The sequence below is a fragment of the Jaculus jaculus genome, chromosome 18 (genome assembly GCF_020740685.1).
Source record: "Jaculus jaculus isolate mJacJac1 chromosome 18, mJacJac1.mat.Y.cur, whole genome shotgun sequence".
Lineage (NCBI taxonomy): Eukaryota > Metazoa > Chordata > Mammalia > Rodentia > Dipodidae > Jaculus > Jaculus jaculus.
This window is the reverse complement of record NC_059119.1, coordinates 35,610,429-35,618,320: the sequence shown is the minus strand read 5'-3', so window position 1 is coordinate 35,618,320 and position 7,892 is coordinate 35,610,429.

Sequence of the window (7,892 nt, the reverse complement as noted above, 5' to 3'; positions counted from 1 at the left end):
AATGGGAGTTTCGGCTGAGAATACAGAAAATAGAAGCCCAAGTGTTCCATGTATTTTAAGGGTGTGACAGCAATGCACCCAGGAAAGGGAGCTGTCAGTGATATCCAAGCCAGTGATGGCAAGGTGGCATGGGGACACAAGCCAGCCCCGATCAGTCGTGCCTATCCTGCCCTACGGGGCAGAAAGCACCAGAACCATCTGCCAGGCATCATGTCAGCTCTGCTTTTCCTAATGCTTTTCACTGAAGTGCACTGTTGGTTTTTAGGCAGGGTCTTGCTCTAGTCCAAGCGATCCTTGAACTCACAGCAATCCTTAGCTCCGGGCTCTTTTCTTTTGTTTTAGAAATTATATGGAAATAAAACAGACAAAAATATTTTATAGGACTCTTGGCCATGTTATTTTACTTCTCCATGTGCATTCACGTATGGGCATGCCAGGGTCTCTTGCCCCTGCAAATCAACTCCATACACTTTACCCACTTTGTGTCCAGTTTTACACAGGCATTGGGGAAAGTTTTGCAAACATGTGACTTAACTACTGAGCAATCTTACCAGATATTCCTGTCTTTTTAAGATAAGGTCTTGCCCTTACTGGCCTGAAACTTGTGATTCTCTTGCTTTGACCTCTGGCGTTGGAGATTGCAAGCAGGCACCTGGCATGGTTAACTTTTTGAAAACAGGATAACTGACAAGGTTAACTCAAGAATCAAAGCTATGCCAGGAGTGGCGGTGCACACCTTTAATGCCAGCACTCGAGGCAGAGGTAGGATTGCTGAGCTCAAGGCCAGCCTAAGACTACATAGTGAATTTCGGGTCAGCCTGGACTACAGAGCGAGACTCTACCTCAAAGAACCCCCCCCCCAAAAAAAATCCCAAAGGACCCAGGTTTGATTCCACAGGACTCACACAAGGTGGCACATGTGTCTAGAGTTCATTTGCAGTGGCTGGAGGCCCTGGCATGTCCTCTCTCTTCCTACCTTCTCTCCCAAACAAACAATTTGTTTTTTTTGAGGTAGGGTCTCACTCTAGCTCAGGCTGATCTGGAATTCACAATGTAGTCTCAGAGTGGCCTTGAACTCACAGCTATCCTCCTACCTCTGGGGTAAAGGCATGCACCACCATGCCTGGTTTAAATTTAAAAGAATCAAATAGCTGGGCTAGAGTGAGACCCTACCTTGAAAATACAAAAACAAACAAAGGCTCAAATGCTGGGCATGGAGGGGCACACCTTTAATCCTGGGACTCAGGAGGCCGAGGTAGGAGGATTGCCATTAATTCAAGGCCACCCTGAAACTACAATGAATTCCAGATCAGCCTGGGCTAGAGCAAGAGTCTACATTGTGGGGGGCGGGGGGGGCAGAAATCAAAGCTACCAGCAGCTTTGGTATCAAGATCTTAGCACCCTGTTTCTTAGGCTTGCACCGCCCCCTTCTGAACACTTGTAATTCAGAGGGCTCAAAGCTACAGCTGTCAGATTCCTCAACTGCCCCGCCTGAAACATGGAGCCCTGGAGAGGGAGCAGCAAGCGCTCCCCACACTGACCACTTCTCCAGTGGATGTCTGCACCAGCCACGTGCTGCAGCCGGGAAGTGTGTGCCGGACGTGGTGCCACAGACTAGCCGTGAAGGGTTTTGTTCACGCCATGGCTGGGACTTGTTGGAAGTTTTATTGGTCTTTTGTTTGTTTTTGTTTTTTTTTTTCAAGGTAGGGTCTCACTCTAGCCCAGGCTGACCTGGAATTCACTATGGAGTCTCAGGGTGGCCTCAAACTCATGGCGATCCTCCTACCTCTGCCTCCCCAGTGCTGGGACTAAAGGCGTGTGCCACCACAACCGACTTTTTTTTTGTTCATAAATACATTTTTAACAGTTATTTTGCAAGGAGAGAGAAATGAACATGAGAAAAAGGGAATGCCAGGGCCTTGTACCATTGCATATGAACTCCAGGCATGGGTGCTACTAAAAACATATATTTTTGTTTTATTTATTTGAGAGAGAGAGAGAGAGAGAGGGGCAGAGAGAAAGAGAATGGGTGTGCCAGGGCATTCAGCTGCTGCAGACAAATTCCAGATGCATGTGCCATCTTGTGCATCCGGGTTATGTGGGTCTGGGGGAATCGAACCTGGGTCCTTAGGCTTTGCAGGCCTTAACCACTAAGCCATCTCTCCAGCATATTTTTGCATCTGGCAACTTGTTTTGTTTTTCAAGGTAGATTTCACAATAGCCCAGGCTGACCTGGAATTCACAGGGTGGCCTCGGACTCATGGCGAGCCTCTTTCCTCTGCACTACCACGCCTGGCTCTTGTATTTGGTTTTATGTGGTACTAGGGGAAATGGAACCTGAAAGAAGTTTGTTTTTCGATAGGGTTTCACTCTAGCTCACGCTGGCTTGGAATATATCTCCTACCTCTGTTTCCCAAGTGCTGGGATTAAAGGCATGTGCCACCATGCCTGGCTTTCAAGTGTGTGTGTATGTATGTGTGTATGTTCCTTGCAAGGAAGTGCCTTTAAGCACTGAGCTATCTCCAAGGCTTTATTAGTGATTTTTTAAAAATACATTTAATTAATTAATTTATTTGAGAGAGAGGGAGAGAAGAAGGTGAGCCAGGGCCTCCTGCAAACCAACTCCAGATACATACGCCCCTTGTGCATCTGGCTAAGCCATCTCTCCAGCCCTAGTGATTTTTTTTTTTTTTTTTTTTTGAGATAGGGTCTCACTGTAGCCCAGGCTGACATGGCAGTCACTCTGTAGTCCCTGGCTGGCCTCGAACTCACAGTGAACCTACTACCTCTGTCTCCCAAGTGCTGGGATTAAAGGCGTGTGCCACCATACCCCACTATTACTGTGCAGAGGTCCCACTGCTACTCTCCTCCTCAAGATTCTTGTTGCATCAGACTGGAGATGGCAGGCAGCATTTGCAGGTGATGCCATTGTAGCCTAGTTTAGACTTCTGTTCCAGCGGGAGAGTGTTTGCCCTGATGATGAAAGTGACGCAAGGACACACAACAGGCACACACACAAAAGCCTTGCTATTTGAAGAAAATGTACTTTATACAAAATAACCAGTTCATATGGAAATAAATCTACAGACCTCTGAGGATCAAAAAGCTTTTTAAAAAGTTCTTTCCAAAAAAATTATTCCACACACAGTACCAAACTATTGAGGTAAGTGTCGCTCTCAGGGAAACAGCAGACCACGACAGAGTATATACAATATAAAAATAAATAGCATTCCCCTTTCCAGTACTGGCCAGGACAGTTCACAGGGCTTTTGCAGCAGGAGACCAAATGCTGACAACTGTGTGTGTGTGTGTGTGTGTGTGTGTGTGTGTGTGTGTGTGCAAGCTTACTGAGCCTGGCTGGAGCACCCAGGAGCTGACTACAAAGCAGGCAAGGTACCTCCTACCTGAAGAAATGAAGGGGCCACAGAGAATGGGTTGGGGACAGCATTCTGATAACTTACTCACTATCCATACCACCGGAGAGCACAAAACCCACTGGCGTAACCCAAGCTCCCCCTGTAAAAACCTTTAAGCCTAGCTAGCTGAGGGATCAACAAACAGCCTGTAGCACCAAGGTGAGGTCTCTATCAGACTCACAGGGCATGCCACGACCCTGCCTTCCTAAAGAACGAGAAACCATCTGGAGCTCAGGTCCTAAGGCTGCACAACAGAGCCCAGCCCACTGTGACAGAAAAAGGAAGGCCAGCGTCTTCTCTTCCTGAAGTCTCAATCTTATACTCCACAGTCCACCCCAAAGCCAAGTGCCCTCACTGCATCTGCCAACAAAAGCTAGCGGAAGGGCTGGAGAGATGGCTTAGTGGTTAAGGCGCTTGCCTGAAAAGCCAAAGGACCCAGGATCAATTCTCCAGGACCCCTGTAAGCCAGATGCACAAAGTGGTGCATGCATCTGGAGTTCGGTTGCAGTGGCTAGAGGCACTGGCATGCCCATTCATTCTGTCTGCCTTGCTCTCAAGTGAATAAATAAAACAATATTTTAAAAAAATAGCCGGGCTTGGTGGCACCCGCCTTTAATCCCAACACTAAGGAGGCAGAGGTAGGAGGATCACCGTTTTTATAGACCACCCTGAGACTACATAGTGAATTGCAGATCAGCCTGAGCTAGAGTGAAACCCTACCTCGAAAATCCAAAACAAAAGCAAACAAGCTACTACTGGCTTTCTAGAAACCCTGTGAACATTACTGGTTCACTGATGGACAAAACAACATGGCCAGGGTAAACTAAGAGATAAATACTACAGATAAATACCAGAACCCCATGGAGGCCATCTGAAACAAGTCAGAGTTTTCACACCGTAACGGTCCTGGTTGGGACTCCAGATTAAGCATTCCTGTGAAACTTCAAGTTAGGTCTTTTATTGAATTGGTGGTAAGGATCAAACCTTGGGCCTTGAGCATGCTAGACAAGTACCGGCCCTCTTTCCTTTCAAGACAGGGTCTAAATTTCTCAAGCAGGTTTTGAATTTGTGATTCTCCTGCCTCAACCTCATGAGTAGCTGGGATTATAAACACCAGATCTGCCTTAGCTGTGTTTTATTTTGTGGTTCTGAGAGCTGAACCCAGGGCCTTATAATTGCTAGGCAAGGGTTCTGCAACTGAGCCACATCCCCAGTCCTCAATTTATTCTAAGAGGGCATGTTATTTGAACTTCCATTAAATTAGTCGAACCTAGCCAGGCATGGTGGCGCACACCTTTAATTCCAGCACTCGGGAGGCAGAGGTAGGAGAATCAACATGAGTTCAAAGGTCACCCTGAGACTACATAGTGAATTCCAGGTCAGTCTGGGCTAGCGTAAGACCCTACTTTGAAAACCAAACACACACACACACACACCCCAGCCTGAGAATTCATCGTATCTTGGAGAGCAGCCACACGGGCTGAGCTCAGTGAGGACACAGGACTGCTATACCAAGCTCAGGCGAACCACTAGACTAACTAAGACAACCTGACTCAGGAGGCAGAGAACTGTAGCTTGATTTTTAAAATATTTATCTATTTATTTTCTTGAGAAAGAGGCACAGAGCGAGATTAAGAGGGAAAATGGGTGCGTCAGGGCTTCCAGCCACTGCAAAGAAACTCCAAACACATGTGCCATCTTGTATATCTGGCTTATGTGGATCTCAGGGAATCAAACCTGGGTCCTTTGGCTTTGCAGGCAAGCACCCTAACCACTAAGCCATCTCTCCAGACCTTAGAATATTTGTTTACTTGCAAACAGAGAGAGTTAGAAGAGAGATAGAGAGAATGGGCATGCCAGGGCCCCAGCTGCTGCAAATTCCAGATGCATGCGCCACTTTGTGATCTGGCTCCATGTGGGCACTGGAAAACTAGGCTTTGCAGGCAAGCAACTTGCCTGCTAGGCCATCTCTGTAGCCCTATAACTTTATCATTATTATTTTGGTTTTCAAGGTAGGGTCTCACTCTAGCCCAGGCTGACCTGGAATTCACTATGTAGTCTCAGAGTGGCCTCGAACTCATGGTGATCTTCCTACCTCTGCCTCCAGAGTGCTGGGATTAAAGGCGTGCATCACCATGCCCAGTTTTGGAGCTTCATTTATTTATTTATTTATTTATTTTTAAGGTAGGGTCTCACTCTAGCCCAGGCCGACCTGGAATCCACTATGTAGTCTCAGGGTGCCTCGAACTCACAGCGATCCTCCTACCTCTGCCTCCCGAGTGCTGGGATTAAAGGCGTGCGCAACCATGCCCGGCTTGTAGCTTTATTTTTAAGTGAGAGTTTTCCCTCAACTGATGAGTGGGTAATAAAGATGTGGTACATTTATACAATTTAGAGGTAAAGGAAATGAAATTATGAAGCTTGCAGGGAAAATGGATGGATGTGGAAAGGATTATACTAAGTGAGGTAACCCAGGCCCAGAAAGCCAAGCGCCACATGTTCTCTCTCATATGTGGATCCTAGCTACAGATGTTTGGACTAAAAATCGGTAGCAAAGGCCAGTAAGCTAGAAAAGGGCTATAAGGGAGACAGGAGTGGGATGGACTTTAAGGGGATGGTGCTGTAAGTAGACAGACGGATTACTGAGGGTGAAAGGGCCTAAGCGAGGTCAGGAGAACAGACTGAGTAAAGGAAAGGTGGGGAAGGGTCAATCAAAATCTAAGATGTATGAGTAAGTCATATGGAAACAATGGTACATCCAGAAGCCATAGATTGTTACTTGAAAATCTTCAGTGTCAGGGATGGTATACCTTCCAGTGAGATGTTGGCCAGGGAGGTCCCTGATAGCCCCCAAATATTACAGGCCATTGCCAAGGCTCTTGACTTCCCTCCAGGAATAGATGGTAAGACCTTATTGCCGAAGACTCCACATACTTGGGATGCAAGGTCACTGAGAAATCCTGCTGAAACTGAGCTAAAAAAATCCTCCCTGTAGACCACCTGATGAAAAGCTGGAAAAAGCTACTCTGCATTCAGTTCCATGGGATGGAAAAAAAAAATCACCAGTGGAGATAAGCAACAGTGGACACTGCAAGCCTTATATTTGGCCAGCTAGGCCAAATGAGCCAGTGGGTACAACAGTGGCATGTCTGTTATGGGGGAAACCAACCACTCTGTAATTGGACAAGAGGGAATACATGCCTGATACTGAAAACCTATGATGGGGCAGTTATGAGCCCTAGGGGTGTAACGTCTGCTGATGTCTGCCTAAATGTATATACTATGCTCATCCAACTGCTTAGTAAGCATGTCTCTTAATGTTCATAACCATGTATTAATGCTACTTCTACTTCTGGTTAGAGAAGCTTCTCTTTTCAGATGGCAGTGACCGTGGGATGACTCTAAAAGCACCATAGTGCTGAGAAGTGACAGAGGAGTGCTCAGCACTGAGATATCTCTATCACACCCTCCATGGCTCAGGGTCCATTGCCGAAGAGGTGGCATAAAGAATGTAAGAGCCAAAGGAAGGGCAGAACTCCTTACAATGTGCTCCCTCCAGACATCAAATGGCCTCGATATCCATAACCTCATAGTGCCTGACCCTACCTACACAAGACGACTGTAAGAGGAGGGAAAGATCATGACATCAAAATAAGAGAGAGACTTATTGAGATGGGGAGGGGATATGATGGATAATGGAATTTCAAAGGGGAAAAGGGGGGGGGGGAGAGGGTATTACCATGGGATATTTTTTATAATCATGGAAAATGTTTTGAAAAATTGAGAAAAAATATAATAAGATAATAAAAAAATGGCCTGGAGATCCATGACATCACAGTGCCTGACACTACCTACCCAAGACCATCATAATAGGAGGTAAAGATCATGACATCAAAATACAAGAGACTGATTGAGAGGGGGAGGGGAAATGACGGAGAGTGGAGTTGAGAAAGGGAAATTGGGGAGCGGGAATTATCATAGTTTATTGTCTATAATTATGGAAGTTGTCAATAATATTAAAATTAAAAAGTGAGAGTTATACAAACAAGAATCCTGAATATTTTCTCCTTATTCTCTACTTTCTTCTATCACAAGAAACTTTAGGCAAGTAGCTTTTTTTTTTTTCTTCAAGATAAGGTCTTTCTCTAGTCCAGGCTGACCTGCAACTCACTCTGATTCTCTTACTTCTCTGCCTCTTGAGTGCTGGGATCGGCTTTGCTCCTACTCTTCCCCTTTCCCCCTCGCCCCAGGTAGGGTCTTACTCTAGCTCAGGCTAACCTGCAATTCACTATGTAGTCTCAGGGTGACCTTGAACTCACAGTGATCCTCTCACTTCTGCCCTCCTCTGCCTGCCGGGATTAAAGGTATGCACCACTAGGCCAGGCTCTTTGCTCCTACTTTTTAAAGGAACAAATTACAATGTGGAAGGAAAAAAAAAAAAAAAAAGATAAGCTTTTTAAAAGGCTTTACTTTTCT